The sequence below is a fragment of the Talpa occidentalis genome, unplaced genomic scaffold (assembly GCF_014898055.3).
Source record: "Talpa occidentalis isolate TD23 unplaced genomic scaffold, MPIMG_talOcc4v2.1 talOcc4.8, whole genome shotgun sequence".
NCBI classification, from domain to species: Eukaryota; Metazoa; Chordata; class Mammalia; order Eulipotyphla; family Talpidae; genus Talpa; species Talpa occidentalis.
The window spans coordinates 96,073,060-96,089,129 of NW_023605194.1; the positions used below are offsets into that span (position 1 = coordinate 96,073,060).

Consider the following 16,070-nt stretch of genomic DNA (forward strand, 5'->3'; position numbering starts at 1 on the left):
ATGTGGGACCCTCCTCTGGTGGCTGGGGAGCAGCCGGGGATTGAACCGGCGCTACAGAGGCTGTGGTCAGCTTCGCACCCCAGCACTTAAAAAAGACATATCAAGCTAAGACTAGAAAACTGTTTCCTCAGGCTGATAAAACACGCCATCAGAAAATTACAGCATACATTCTAGTAATTCCTGAAACATTAGATGCATCCCTTGGAAATCAGTGTGTCAGACACTGTTGGTTGTGTACACATTATCCCTTCCTTTCCTCCTTGTTAACAAAACATCAACAGCTTTTCTGGGAGCCAAGATGCCTAGTTATGTACTTGTTTTCTCAGCCTCTCCTTCTGTTGAAGGTGGTCACAGGATCAAGTTCTGTCCACAACTTGAATGCAGAGTCCCTTGTGCAGTCCAAGAAAACTTCTTTTTCCTTTTTCATAGAAGGAGGCACCAGACCTTTCCTAAATGCCTCTCATCTCATTGCCTTGATTTTTGGAAAGGAGTCATTTTGCAACCAATAAATAATGTTTTAGAAAAAGACCAACATATCAAGGAAGATGCTGAGAACTATCTAATGAGTCTCGGTATTAGTACATTTCTTGGGCAGCTGTAGGACAGTCAGCATCACATTGTCGAGGGGGTGAGAAACGAGTTACTCATGGCTGAACACAGTTCTAACTGAAATACCCACATACAACACAAGTGTGCCTGCTGTATCGCTTGATGCTTAGTGATATATTTGAGTTTATAGTGATGTATTTGAGTTTATAGATGATGTAGTAAGAACAATAAAATAAAACTATAGGCAACATCAATAAGACAAGTCTTCACAACTAACAGGCAGAAAATATATACATTTCAAAAGCTATGAGAATAAAAAATTCTATAAGATTAAAGAACTTCTAAAATTTATTAAAATAGAATAATAAAGTTGCTAGTTGCATTATTAATGTAAAATGATCTACAGTTTTTATAATCATCATTAACAACAAATTAAAAAGTATTATGGAGCAAACAGTCATTGACTCACAACAGTAACAAAACTGTAAAGTACCTAACAGGCAATATATCAAACTATACGAAGACAATAGTAAAATTGCACTGAAGATCATATAAAGACAGGCAGAAATACCATGTAGTTGGATAGAATGAATGTAGACTATAAAAATGTCAAATGTTGCAAGAATATTTTGAAAACTAAATGGTTAATGGTGTGTATGGTAGAGACTTTCAGTGCCTTGTTGGTGGGTGTAGTTCAGTAACACCCACTTAAAGGGTGTGATCCTATACTTGTAAATCATATATAATGCTATAAACCAATGTTAGCTCAATAAAAATAGTTTTTAAAAATCCAAGGAACACAAAGTTAAAATTCTTAATAGGATCTTTCATAAATCTTAAGAAGCAGATCTTACAGTTCTAGAAAAAGACAAAATGGACAAAATAAGCAATGGTTCTTGAAAAATGCATCAAAATATAAATGAATATGTTCTATGTCAGCATATTATAAAGCTATAAGTAATGAAAGCAATTGTTATGATAGCAAATCAGTAATTCAACATAACTAAATAAGGTCAAGAATAGAATCAAGTTTCTAATAAGGTTTATATTACTCTGTGTGTGGGTGTGTGTGTACATATGTATGTGTGTCAGCCTTCTTTTTTTTTAATTCAAATTTTATTTTTTTATTCCCCATACAATTACAACCCCCCTATTTTTACCCCAAGCCCTCCTTTCCCCGCCCCCTACCCCCCATAGAGAGTCTCTTGTTCATAGTTATTTGTTGATTTTGATATTTTCTTTCTTATAGTTATTCTTTTTCCTGGTCCCTTATTTAAGTTTTCTGGATTCCTGCTATGAGTGAGTCCATCCGGTATTTTTCTTTTTCTTTCTGGCTTATTTCGCTGAGCATGATCCCTTCCAGCGCCATCCGTGTTGCTGCAAATTGCATGTGTTTATCTTTTTTGAATGCTGAGTAATATTCCATGGTGTATATGTACCACATCTTCTTGATCCAGTCATCTATTTTTGGGCATTTGGATTGTTTCCAAAGCTTAGCTATTGTAAACAGTGCTTCTATAAACATAGGGGTGCAGGTGTTCTTTGGAATTGATGTTTCTGTGTCCTTTGGGTAAATACCTAGGAGTGGAATTGCTGGATCATATGGAAGCTCTATGTTTAGTAGGTCAAGAAATCTCCACACAGCTCTCCATAGTGGTTGGACCAGTTTGCACTCCCACCAACAGTGCAGGAAGAGTTCCTTTTTCTCCACAACCTCACCAATATTTGTGTCAGCCTTCTTCTATGGCTACAGCTAAGGACATGACACTTTGAAGTTTGATGATTGCATCAATAAATCAGATACGATTATAATTGCTGAAGATATTTATAATGGTGTAAAATATGAAATTTGCATTTGCCCTTAAAATTTGAAGTGGTCTTACAGTATAAATGTATTGTTATAACATTTTAAGTTTTTACTCCATATCCATTTATCTATCATCTATCTGTCTACCTACCTACCTACCTACCTACCTACCTACCTACCTACCTACCAAACCTATCTATCTTAGGCATTTTCTACACCAATACACATAGATATAATCCATTCTTTTAAGGTGTTTTCCAAGATCTTATTGTAAGAATCTGTAAACACCCATATTTGTCTCTTATTGACAAACATATGGATTCTTACTAAGGTTCTTCCTTCTAAGAAAGACTATTCTTGCAAATGTATCTTGGCACCATTGTATAATTTTTTTTTTCTGTAGGATTAATTCCTAGAAGAAAAACTGCTGTATCAAAATGTACTTACAAAAAAATTTGACTTTTCTGCCAAATTGCCCTCCAATAATTTATAGTCATCAAAACAATGTTTAAATGGGCCTATTTCCCTACTGGCAAACGTTGAATATTCTCAAACACTTATATCATTGCCAATCAGATATATAGAAAATTGGTTCTTTTTATCACTTTCTTTTGAATTTTTTAAAACATGAGAGGTTGCGAGTGTTTTAAAATTTATTGGCCATTTATATTTCTTTATATGTGGTCTTTCTGCAGTATTCTTTGAGTTGGTATCAACAGGTTTTTACACTTGCTCTTACCTGTTCGTGACTTATCATTGATTCTGCTGTGGTCTTCTCCCTTCTCAAGGTATCGCTTAGATTCAATTTTTCTTATTTTGTACATCTCAGCAGATTTTTCCCCCAAAATATATTCTTTTGAGTTTTCATATATCTAAAATATTTTTTATTTTTCTTTACATAGCAAGAGGATCAAGTTTTCCTTTCTATAGCTTTTAAATGTCACAATACTTGAACTGACATCTCAAGGAGTGAGTTTAAATTCTAGTCTCCAAGTTAGTAGAGAAATGGGACATTCTGGAGAGAGAGAAGAGCTTTTAGAGAAATTTTAGGACACCAATTTTCATTTGTATATGAAGGATAAAGAAAAAATATGTTGAAAATAAGGCTATAGTTAAGGAAGAAATAAATCAGGTGATTAAAGAAACAGAAAAAAAGTAAATGCAATGCTTTATAACATCATTTTATAGTTGAAGAAATTGATAAAAGTGGTAAGATCATATAACAAGAAGCTAAAATTATACAAAAGCCAAGAACAAAGACAAGCACAAAGAGTTCAAAAGATCAAAACGAGAGAGAAATTCAGACTTAAAAAGTAGATGATAGATTAAATAAATACAGATAAGTTAGATGAATGAATGGATGCTAGCTGGAAATAGATAGATATAGATAGCTAGAGAGAGAGATATGATGATAGATATATAGATGATGATGGAGAGAGAGAGAGACTTGAATTTGGCTAACAAAAAATAATTGATGATTCAAAGAATACAGAGAACATGAAACTGTAGACTATTTATTTGAGGAACTTAGTTTAAAAGATTTGCCAGTTGTGATTGACAGAATTCCCCCAAAGTGCTGAAGATGAGTCTGGGAATTAATTTAAGAAGACCTGACATTAGATTACTATTTTCTAAACAATTGTTCCCTCTCTTAATCTAAATTTAAATTATGATTTTATTTTTTATTTGTCTGATGATTTTCCAGAAAGGGGTATCCATTCTACTATTTGGGAAACATTACTTACTGGGGCACCAACTGTGGTCCTGTCATATGATATCATAGCATATCAGCAGGGCCAGCCTGCTCTGACAGGCCTCCTTTGCTATCTACTGATCACAGAATTTATTTCTAGAGTATACTAATTACTGAAAATGGAAGTCTCTCCTCAATAAATTTCCTATGACATTCTTTGAATGACCTCGATTTACCTCCAAGTGAGAAATATTCAAGTAAGAATTCCACAGAGACTGGGTTTAACATAGCTCATATTATCTGTCCTTGGTAGTGGAAAATATTTTCTCTCTATTTGGATGGTTGGAGTCAGCCCCACGGGCTTTTTCTTAGATGAAGCAAGGACATCAGGCTTAGTTACAGCTGGGGTCTCCCCAGCTGTTGGCTTAGCTTATCTAAAATTGCTCAGGGATAGAGTAAATGTCATCGAGATGGGAAAAGCCAAAAGGTCCATCAGTAACACTGTGAGTGTGCTATTTGGTTTTATGTATCAGGCATTACAAAACATGCTATCTTAAGTAAACTTTTCTCCCCCTCCATTTGCAAAATAACAAAAACAAAAACAAGTGATTAGATATTAATCCTAAGCACAGGTATTCCAGTTTTTGGCGTTTACTCCATTAGACAGAGTTTGATGTAACCTCTTCTTACCTCTGTTTCCTCCTCTCCTGGCACAAACAGATTGTCACCAGCCAAATGGAGGAGTGATTTTGGAAACATTTTCTCTTCAATCCTAGGGCAAATTTCTCACTGGGTAGATATCCCTCTCATCTCCCCATCACCCTCTTTTAAAGCAATATAATTGCAAATGGGATGAGTGATTTACAGCTGCCTTCACTCATAAACCTGGAGAAAATTGCTTTTATACAGAGCTGATTCTCACTTAGTGCTCTTAAATATTTCTGATTTTTCCATAAGCAAGCTGTGCTGACCAGGAAGAGGGGGCAGGCATAATCCTTCATTAACTTGACAGCAGAAAAATACTTGACAATGTCACAGCGTCCCAACTCCAGGCAGTGTGTTAGAGGTGACTCTGTCTCTCTGTAGGGAAATGAAGTTGAAGAAAGGTGTTCTTCCTTGAGTGAAAAATGGAAAGAAAGGAAATGTGTGTAAGGAATTGTATATAATGCTTTTATTTATCATAAACTACTACTTTCTCTCTCTGTGAAGTAGATAGTAGAATCCTCGATTTGGTAGGGTTTCGCTGAGAGGTTTAGGATACCTGCTAAAGCCACATGGCGACACTCTTTGAATGACAGCAACTACCTAATCATCCAGGAAAGCGAACTTGATCATCTACTTGGTTGATTTCTTTGGAGGAAAGGAATACTGAACACATTCAGACCAGATGATTCTAATGTTCAATTGCTCCAAAAAAAAAAAATTTCAAGGAAAATTTAAAAAGTCTTTCCCATCTCATAATGTACAGTATCTACATCCCTGTAGTCTTCAAACGTTTTATAAAAGTACATTTTATATTTTGACCCTGTACATGTGTATGGGGGTACACATGTACACATTTTCTCAAAATTGTCTATTTTATTAGGAAAATGCTGGTTGGTGTGCTACTAAATTGGTTTCATGATTGCTTATGGTGACCTGCCATCCCTGAACACTGGACTGAGGTGGGAGACTGGGTGCCTTGGTGGTGAATGTGGTGTGGTAACATACATCTGAAAGTGTTTGATCCTATGCCTCTGAATCCTGTACAGTGCTATAAACCAATGTCACCTCAACAAAAAAATAATAAAATAGAAAAAAAAAAACCAACCCCCTAAAAACATAAAAATGAACAGGAAAAATGCTCAACATTACCCTCATCCAATCTTTTAAATATTTTTCCAACTTTCTTTGACTTCCCACTAGCCCTCCTCATTTCAAGACTTACCTACTCCATACATATTTTTCTTCAGATTGTTCAGCTCATGGTATTTTTGGTACAAGTTGAATCCAGGGCTTCCATAAAGAAAGGTTAAGATTTGGACTTGACTACTCAGAGGTATATATATTAAATTTTAAAAGGTACAAGGATTTAGTTTGTTTTGACTTTGTGGATTCCTCATGTCACGGTCTTAAGCCACATAAGAACTGTCTGATCCTGATCTTGAAGACTCCACAAAATTTAAATTTGAAAATGCCTGATGAATGTTCTGTATTGATGGGAAATCCTCAAAATGGAACAGATCCTAGTAACTTGCATAGCTTGTGCCATGGCCTCTTGGAGATATTTCAGTCCACAGAGGAATCCAGAACTTTTGGTACAAACCTTAGAATTCATAAATTGTAGCACAAAGCTTCTTAAGACTTTAAGACTTTAGCTCATGTTTCCTTTTTTCTTGTTTTGATTCATCAGCAGTCTTTGACACTTGCCTTACCATTCTGTTTCTTTAGCTTTCAAACGGAATATAGTATGTATAGAGGTAAACTCTAGGGTCGAATTAGCTCTGTGAAATGTTAGTATGTATCTGTGTGCCATTCTTTGCTAAGCATGACATGAGGACTAAGGGAATTTGGACTTCCTGTTGCTGGTAGTTCTAGGAGTTTCTGGGGCTGCTAATTTGTAGTATCTTCAAGAAAAGCCAGAAAATAGAAGCAGACGTGCCATAGGACACAGTGGTGGGGGCTTGTCTTCATTCTCCTATAATGATCCTTTTTATTTCTCCTCATGTAATCATATGCATTTTATGAACTTAAAATATGTATGCACTCAAGATTTCTTGAGCTGTCACCCCCTCATTCCATCTAAGTACTTATGAATCCATTAATTTTACATAATTGATGTTTTAGGATGCCAGATATTGTTCTAAGTACTGCCTAGGAAAGAAGATTTGAACGCAGCCCCTTTCTATAAGTAATGTAGACTCTAGCAGACATGAAAATAGCTCTATTATTCAAATTTGGATGAGTTAAAACCTTTCAATGAAAATAGGGGGGAAAGAGGATTCCAAAAAACCTCACAAAGATTTTGCTCCCTCTGTGAGTTCGCCCTTCAACAGAGTTATCAGACAGGTGACACTTGTCTGCTACATATTTTCCAGACATTGAGAGTACAGGAATAGGACCAATCTGATTTCCTATAAGTCTTCCAAGACTCAGAAGAGGGGCCTCCCTGGTGGTGCAAGGGTTAAGTCTCAGCACTAAGAAGCTGTCAGCAGCCACTGCAGCACAAGTTCCATGATCCCCACTCCCCAGCCCGGGAGCTAACCCACATGATGCAGCAGACCTCTCCTGTCTCACCCGCTGCTCCCCTCAACAGTGCATTTCAATAGATCCAACTGTTCTGTTCCCCATTCTGTCTCTGGTGAAACCTCTCACCCCCCACACCTCTAGCCTACACCCCAGCTCTTGTATGCATAAATAAATAAAAAAGTCTTAAAAAATAAATTGAAAAAAAGGGAAAGATTTAGAAGAATGATGAAATGCTGTAACTGCAGCCCACCAGAGAGAATTCAGGGCGAATAATCCTGTGCACAGCCGAACTAAATGTCCAAGTGACTTTTCTTATTAATACCACCATGGTGGTATATTTCAAAAGCTATCAGTAGTTCTGTTATGGAAAACTTCCTCCTGAAACATAAGTCACAGAACAGACCTTTCATTCGTCCATCTCCATTTTTCACCTGGATCACAGAAATGTACCCAGGCATGGGTTTTTTCCCTTATATTAATTTCTTACACAATACAATCTTTAATTTCTTAACCAAAGTTCTATAAAATTAGCTTGCTTCTGCAATCTGTTTTGTTGCCTTGGAAATAGATTATTGCCCAATGTAAATAAAAGCTCTCTTAAAACTAATTTCTCATTTTGAAACAAAAAGATAAATAGGTTGGAAAAATATAATGCCATATGTAGAAGCAATCATTATAATTCCAGAATTTCTTGAACTTTACTCAAAATTTGATTAAATGTGAGTCCTCCAAGCACAGGTATTTTGCTTTATTCAATAATGTATCTCAATAATATATCTCAAGCATCTACAGACCTGTCTGACATAGAGTAGGTGCTCAAAACATTTTGCCAAATCATTTACTAAACTCCTGAATTTCCAAAAGTCCAGTTTTCCCTTTCTTAGGGGCATGACAAAAAGCAACTTGAATTTACAATTGAAATTTTCATACAGTTGGAATTCGTGAAGCTCTTTATATGTGTGTATTCCATACCACTTAAAAAAATTGTTGCAAGGATAAGCATTGGTAAAATACAAAATAGGAAAATTTTCACTTCACTTAGATTCCTTTCTTCTGCTTTCTGGGAGAGTAAGTAGTGAGTGCCCTGTTGTTCACTACCCTTCCTCATCACTTTATTCTTATTTAAGAAAGTTACAGTATAGCTCAATCATTTAAGTCATAGTTTGAAATTAGTCAAAATGTATAGTGAATTAAAATCTCTGACTAAGTAGGTATTAATAAGTATATATTCCTGGGCCTCCCCTGGTGGCGCAGTGGTTGAGCGCTGGATTGCGAGGCTGCCCACAGCCTCTGCAGCACCAGTTCGATCCCCGGCCACTGGCGAGGGTCCCACCAAAAAAAAAAAAAAAAAAAAAAAAGTATATATTCCTTTATGGCAAGACTTCTCAACTTTGCCACTACTGACATTTTGAACCAGATAATTCTGCTGCAGAATCTTGCCTGTGCGTAATAGGATGTTTAACAGCATCTCTGGCCTTTACCTACTACAGTGAATGCGACTAGCACCCCTATTCTCCCTCTCGCCTTGCTGTGACTATCTAAAAAGTCTCGAGACATTGCAAACATCACCTGGAGAAGACTGAGTAAACTATGCTTCTGGTTGAGGACTGTACTTTAGAGAAATATTTGCTTCTCTAAGGATTTTTATCATTATCAAACTGAGTTTCCTGCCAGTGGAATTTCAGGAGACTGTCACTGATATAATGGGGAGCTATTTGTTTGCAGGTCCTTGGAAATGCTTTTAGGTGATTATTTAATTTAACTTTTAGAAAAGTGCTAGCTCAGAGATGCTTATGACTTTGGGTCTTAGGTGAAGGTTAATAAACCAAACATCTTTGGATTATCTGAGGACTCTGTGATTGCATAGCTGGGATGGGACCTTGCCTGACATCCTCATCCTCAGTGACCTTGAGTCATTTTTAATATTGTTGGTACAAGCTGAAAAACTAACCCTGGATAGCTGAATACAGAACTGAGGTGCCAAGGGTGATGGGAGTTGGGGAGGGGTAAAACAAATAGGGAAAGAAGCACAGTGGTCTGTGATTGTGGAATATGGGTGAATTGGTAGTGTATGCATTATGGTGGTGATACCTGAAGAGCCTACCTCAATATTATCTCAGTTAAAAATAAAAAGAAAATTTAAAAAGATAGTTGTTACGTATTTTTCCTTGTAGTTAATGGTAACATTACAGTGATGATTGGAATGATAGTTATGACATTGGTTATTGCTTTATATGTTCAAGCACTGCACTAAGCACTTCATATGAAATAACTCAATCCTTTCAAAAACCTTTGTGATGAATGAGGAAAACAATTGTGTATCAGGTAGGGAAAATTATATACTAATAGTCAAAATTATTAATACCTAATTGCAAAAAGATATCTTCCAGAATAGTTGAATAGTTGATATGGATTGAATCCTCCGGGAAAGAAATCCTATTACACACTATCTGGAAATCGTTTGTTGTGTCATCTTTCTGCACTGTAACTATTTGTAGACAAGTCTGACTCTCTCCAGTAGACTCAAACCACTTGTGAGAGCTTATGGCTTTTAGTATCCCCAGTGCTTGCACTTAACATACATTCAGTGTGTGCTGCATGTGTGTAGATAAGCGATTGTACTGTGTTAAACAGAATAAGTGAAGGAAGTGCTGACTTGCCATTTCCAGATTATTTGGCTCAGATATCAAGATCATTAAAACTCATTAATTTTTTTTTAATTGAAGTAATGTTGGTTTACAAGGTTGCTTGTATTTTGGAAGTATAAGAACCTCCCCCTCCACCACTCCCTTCAAGTATTATAACTATAGGGCATTCACCTCTCAGACATCTGTGGCCTACCACCCTAGACTGTTGTGCTCCCACCCAACCTTGCTCTGACTCCTCCCATTTCTGGATTCCTCTGGTATTTGTGTTTCTCCTTTGGATTTAATTGGCTTAACATAACCCCTTCCAGCTCAGAGACAGAAATTTTTTAAAGTCTTACTTTATAAGGTCCTCTCATGTGGGTCAGAATGAAGAAGAGTTGCATTTCTGTATCACCTATTCTGTGCCAGGAACACTCTCCGATGGTATCTCATTTATGCTAGCATGGAACTGGATAGGGAGCATTATTTTCATCAGTGTGAAGATTAAACAACTGAGGCTCAGAGAACCTATTACATTTCTTTTGTTTCAGATTGATCAGTATCCTTATAGGGATATTATTTGTACTAAATTGTTTATTTATGGTCCAAGATGTACATTGATCTGCTCTTTTCCCACCCTCCAGAAAACTGTCATATAACATCACTGTTTATTCCATTGTAAAGACCAAAGTTGATGCCTTTTTTTTTTTTTTTTGACTTACTACGGCATTCTGATCTCATTTTTTTCAACCTTAAGGACATGAACATTGCTCATTTCTGTCATCAGACCATGTCCCCGAGTACGTTGAAATCCTGAAATGAAAGATTCTACATAAACAATAAATATGGTATTCCAGTGGCAGTAAATGATTAAAAGAAAGTAACTAGAAGCTAAATTGTCAGGTTTAATCCTTTGAAAGTTTTTGTCTTCACGCAGAGTCATTGTGGCTGTATCTTCCCCCAAACATCCCAAGAACCACACACTAAAGAGTTAGGAATTCTGTTTAGTTCTGCTAAAGATAAAGAGTTAAGAAAATCACATCAGGACAGCAGCCATGGCTCCTAGGAGTCTAGGTACGTTGAACCAGATGTCCAGACCACTGAGCCATGCCCTCCAGCTGTCCTAGGAAAACATTTTTTAGACTAAGAATGAACATCTTACTTGTCATCATTGAGCTGTATGTAGCTTCCAGCAAAGTGAAGGCTGGTACTCCTTTTAATTTGTTTTGCTATTGTTAAACTTTGTTCATTCTTGTGGTCAGTTTCTTTTGTATGTGAGAGAGAAAGGCTTAAAAAAAAAAAAGCACATATTTTCACTCTATCTCTCTTTTGGTATTTTCTTGGGGACAGTCTTAATTGAGGACAATTGGGGATTTGCCCATTGGCCAGTAGTGTCATGGGATTTGTTGTCTTGTTTTCCAATAGGAGGATAAGGCTCAGCAACTGTTTCCTTCTGAAAACTGTCAATACGTAGAAATTTCTGGTCCTAGTTTTCAGGTCTTATCTTCAATTTTGTACAAAATATTATCTTGGCCCTTTAGTGTTCCAGAACACCTCTACCTTCTGCTATTTCATCCTTTGTGTTGATTGAGACTTTACCATTATAAAGATGGAACAGCTGGAGCACAGCATTAATAAAAAGCAGGGAAAACATCTGCATCCACTTATCTTTTGGACATCTGCCTCTTCCCTTGTGTCTAATCCAGTATGCACGAGTTCTGGGTACCAGGTTAAAGAATAAAATGTACTAGGACACTGGTGTTAAGATATTTTCCTTCTTCATGTTATCAGAAAAGATGAAATCATTTGAAAAGCATTTTTTTTCCTCTTTCAACTAGCAACTGTGCAATAGAAATTAGGTTACACGCCAAACCAGTACTTTGGTAAAACTGATGCTCAACAAAATAGATGGGGTAGGTAGTCTTCTCCCCCAGACCCCCTGAGATGGCAGTCTTAACAATGGAAACATTGTTACCTTAGAAATATGCACCATTGCGTAAAAGGCTTTTTATCTTGGGACCAAAAATAAATGCTTTTGTGGTTATAAATACACTAAAAGAAACCTCAAGAAAACCTGGAGCAAATTAGTCAATTGATGTCAAAATGACAGAGGCTGGTGTATTTCTGCCTTCTTACTGTCACGGCCTGGCTGCAATCTTCTAAGTTCCTTTCTAATAACTTCCCTCCACTTAACTTACAATATTTGGTATCTTCTTATTTTTTGGATGTTAGGTATTGCTTGCTTTCATCTTTTGGCAAAGTAACTGGTTACTTGGACAGAAATGATTTTTTTTTTACCCCAAAATGACGTAAAGGGAGGGAGTAGACCATTGCCATTTAAGTCCTAGCTTCTCAGAAAGTGAAACAGAGCTTCAACATTATGAAGTTAAAATAAGTCAAAATCTCTGCTTATAAAATCTGTGCTTTGCCCCATTTTGAATCTTTTGGTTTCCCTTGTCTGATATTAGTTCACAAGAGGCACATTTGTGCTGGTGCTCAAGACCCAGGAAACCACCTTCCATTTCGAAATTGGGTGGCATTGAAATACTTTCCCTTGCCTACTCATCTGAAATGAAAGCTTTGGAAATTACGGATGGCCTGACAGTGTCCATGTGGGGCAATTAATAAATGAAGACAAATATCTCTAAGGAATGCTTTCTCAAAACAACTTGATTTAAGCCAAATTTTTTGAGAGACAGCATGGGCACTGGTGTGCCACATGAGTGTCCCATCACATTTTCCTGGTATTTTGCCCTCTCACGTGTATTCTGCTTCCCACTGTCCTTGTATTGTTTATTCTGGCCATACCAAAATGCATGACCTTTCATTCAGCCTTAGGATTTGGAGATGGCGCAAACACCAGAAATCTTAAAAGTAATCAATTTTGGGCAATGAGAAATTTCAGTAGAATCAACATGAAAATTTAATGAACAATTTTTATTGCTGAAACATGCCTTCCTAGCTTCCTTTTTTTTGCCACTTCTTTAAACATTTTGCTTTCTTAAGCTTATTTTATGGGCTTAGTATGTAATAAAAAAGGCAGAAATGAAATGATTTTGTTTGGAAAGATAAGCTGAGGGATAAATAAATGAGGTTGTCAAGTAAGGTTTTTTGTCTCCTGAGTTTGGTTTTCTCATCTTTAAAAATGAAGGTGCTTTTTAAGCTCACTTCCAGTCTAGTAGTGTAAGAATTTATTGAATTATATTATATTTTATAAAGCATGCAAGCAAATACATTCTAGAAAATATATAGAAAATAATTGTAGCTAAACTTGGTGCAGTTAAAGGGCAGAAGATGGATGATCACTGACAAATGTTTATGGGGAGTTTGGTGCTAATTGTCAGGACCACCTTCCACTTCCTAGCCTTGGGGATAATTAGGATAGTTGAACAGGAGCAACTCATTGATAGAGAGAGAGCAGGTGTGATGGGCTGAATGCTTTGCCTGCCCACCCCCGCCCTCCCACTTTGTATCTTGGTATTAGGGCTTGGGGCCTTTAAAAGAGGTAACTAGTTGTAGATGAAATCTCCAGAGCAGGGCCCTTGTTATGGGATTAGTATCCTTATAAAAAGAAGAGGAGAGACTAGTGCTCCTCTCCGTTTTCACCCACTGAGGAAGGCCTTGTGAGTACATAGTGAGAAGACAGCTATTCACAATTCAGGAAGAGGAGCCTCGGGCAAGAACTGAATCTGTCAGCTCCTGATCCTGTACTTCCGGCCTCCGGAACTATGGGAAATGAAGTCTGTGGTTTGAGCTACCCAATCTGTTTACTGTTGTTCCAATAGCAACCTAAGTTGACGCAGACATCAGGTAACAGTGTTGAAAAGGTCAAACTAACTAAACAGGGTGGGTTAGAGGCTGCAGGGGAGGACCAGATTCAGAAGACGCCGACCCACCCCTGCCCTTTCTTGCCCTTTCTTGCATCTTCAAACCTGTAGCTTGACTTTGGTGAGATTCAATCTCCTGATTTATTAAATGAAGGTAATGTGTGAGGATTTGAGATATGTGTGTAGATGGATTAAAAAACATTTTTCTTCTTTAGGCAAGAAAAGTAACAGGCTGTACCACTAATCAGCTATTGATCTTTATTTAGGAGGCAGAGTCATGCCATGAAAGAGCTAAGCTTAGACGTCAGTTCTTGGTTTGAATCCTGACTGCTTTTTTCTAGGTCTTCATGAACTTCAGCAAATAATTTTAGCTAAACTTCTCCAAGTCTCACTTTCTTCTCATGCAAATTATTTTCTTTCATATTCTCTCTCTCTCTCTCTCTCTCTCTCTCTCTCTCTCTCCCCTCTCTATCTTTCTCTCTTCTCCACCCTTATTTCCCTTTATAAATGATGAAGCATCAACATCATTTTACAGACTGAAAGGACTTTTGGATTGTCTTTAACATCACTTTCATTCAGGAGAATTCTGACATGACTCCTTGCGTTGAGCTGTGATCCCATCCCCAAAATACTCCTCCACACAGGCAGTGCTGTGGTGGTGTTGAGGAGGTGAGTCTACCATGTCTCCCAGAATGGCAGTCCCAGCTGGGGGTGATAAGGGTAGCAAATAACAAACATTCTCTGTTGTCTGCTGTGATGGAACCCAAAACAAAAATAGCAAGCAAGTTATGATTCCTGTCCTCAAGAATCTTACAGATGAATGAAGAAAATAAATGAAATAACAACTATGTGAACTGCAACCTCATAGAAGCCATAAGCAAAAAGAAGTCCCATGGAAGATTAGAAGACTAAAAGGTTGCTAACTCGGCTGGAACAGTCAGAAAAGATTTCACAGAAGGAAGAACATTTAAACTAGGCAGAAAGAGAAGAGCTAATTATATAGTCATAATGCATATTTTTTAGTATTAGTATATCCTAATAATCTAATAACTATTCTAAGTATTGCTCTAATTATTTCCAATAACTAGATGAAGTATTGCTTCTATCCCATTTTATAGATAAGGCAACAAAAGTTTGGAAACTCTTGTATTTAGGTTAGGTTATCTAAGGTCATTAGCTTAACAGCTGGTAAAGTTGGGTTGAAATTTCTGTGGTCTGGCCCAGAACTTGAACGCTTGAGCATTTGAATATACTGGCTTCTTTGGGAGGGCAAGAAGAACATTTGAAAGAAAGAGCAGTGTGCCCAAAGTCACAGCTGGGTGAAAATTCTCAGTGTACTTAGGGGATGAGTGAGTAAAAGAAAAAAAATATAAAGGGAAAAAGGGAGCGGGGAAAAGCTAGTTTGCAGACAATCGTGGCAGTTTTATATGCTTTTATAAGGGATTTTAGGTTATTTTGTAGAAAATGACTAGACTATAAATTTAAGCAAAAAATTGAAGGGAACTAAATGATTACTGGATGAAATTGGTTAGATTGGTTAGATGTGAATATTTTATTTAATATTTTGATCAATATTTTATTTTTCAATTAAGAAATTAAAATTTAATGCACAGATTAGGTGTAGTATATATGCATACTTTATGAGTAAATATACATAAATGTTTATATACACTCAATTTCTTTTACTGAGAGATATGTAGAAATTAAGTTTGGAGATAGAATTGTTAAAGGTGGAAGTGGTTCATGTTTGAGATCATTGACCCATTTTCGAATCTGATAATATCTCTGTAGATTTGTCAAAATATTGTACATTTTATGTCTATGAAATACAACATAATAAGTTAAAGAGAAAGAAATCATAAATGTTTAAAAATAGTTTATGTATAATTTCAGGACACCTAAAGTGAAAATAATGAAGATTAGATTTTTGATAAAAGAAGTTGGGGAGGAGTCAATTTAAAGTATTTATAAAGTAGTTAGAGATTTAGTGATAAGTGGGATGTTGTGGGTATTGAGTAAAAGTAGTTGTTAACTAAAGTTTCTTCTTTGAACCTATGTAGAGTTGGTTAGATAGAAAGAAGAGCATGCTTCTTGGAATATGTTGAGTTTGGGACATATATTTGGTTTATATTAGATTATTTTTAAAATATTATTTCTTACTTTAACTTTGCTTCTAGGGCACTTCAACCATATCCATGGGGAATCTCTTCCTTGTCTAACCTAATAAAAACCAATACTTAGGGACAGATGAAGAAGGAGTCCATGTAAAAGACTGACAGGTATGCTACAGAGAAGTGAAATTTATATTGGAATTTTTTTAAATTGAGGCAACATTAGCT

At 36.5% G+C, this 16,070-nt stretch overlaps 1 protein-coding gene across 1 annotated transcript in view; it reads left to right on the forward strand.

Moving 5' to 3' along the window:
* ADAM28 (ADAM metallopeptidase domain 28) overlaps positions 1-16,070 on the forward strand; it is a 312,744-nt gene that overhangs the window by 64,164 nt on the left and 232,510 nt on the right. Inside the window, exon 3 of the mRNA XM_054690295.1 lies at positions 15,909-16,010. The gene's annotated coding sequence lies outside the window, so the exon portion shown is untranslated. The remainder of the gene's footprint in view (positions 1-15,908; positions 16,011-16,070) is intronic.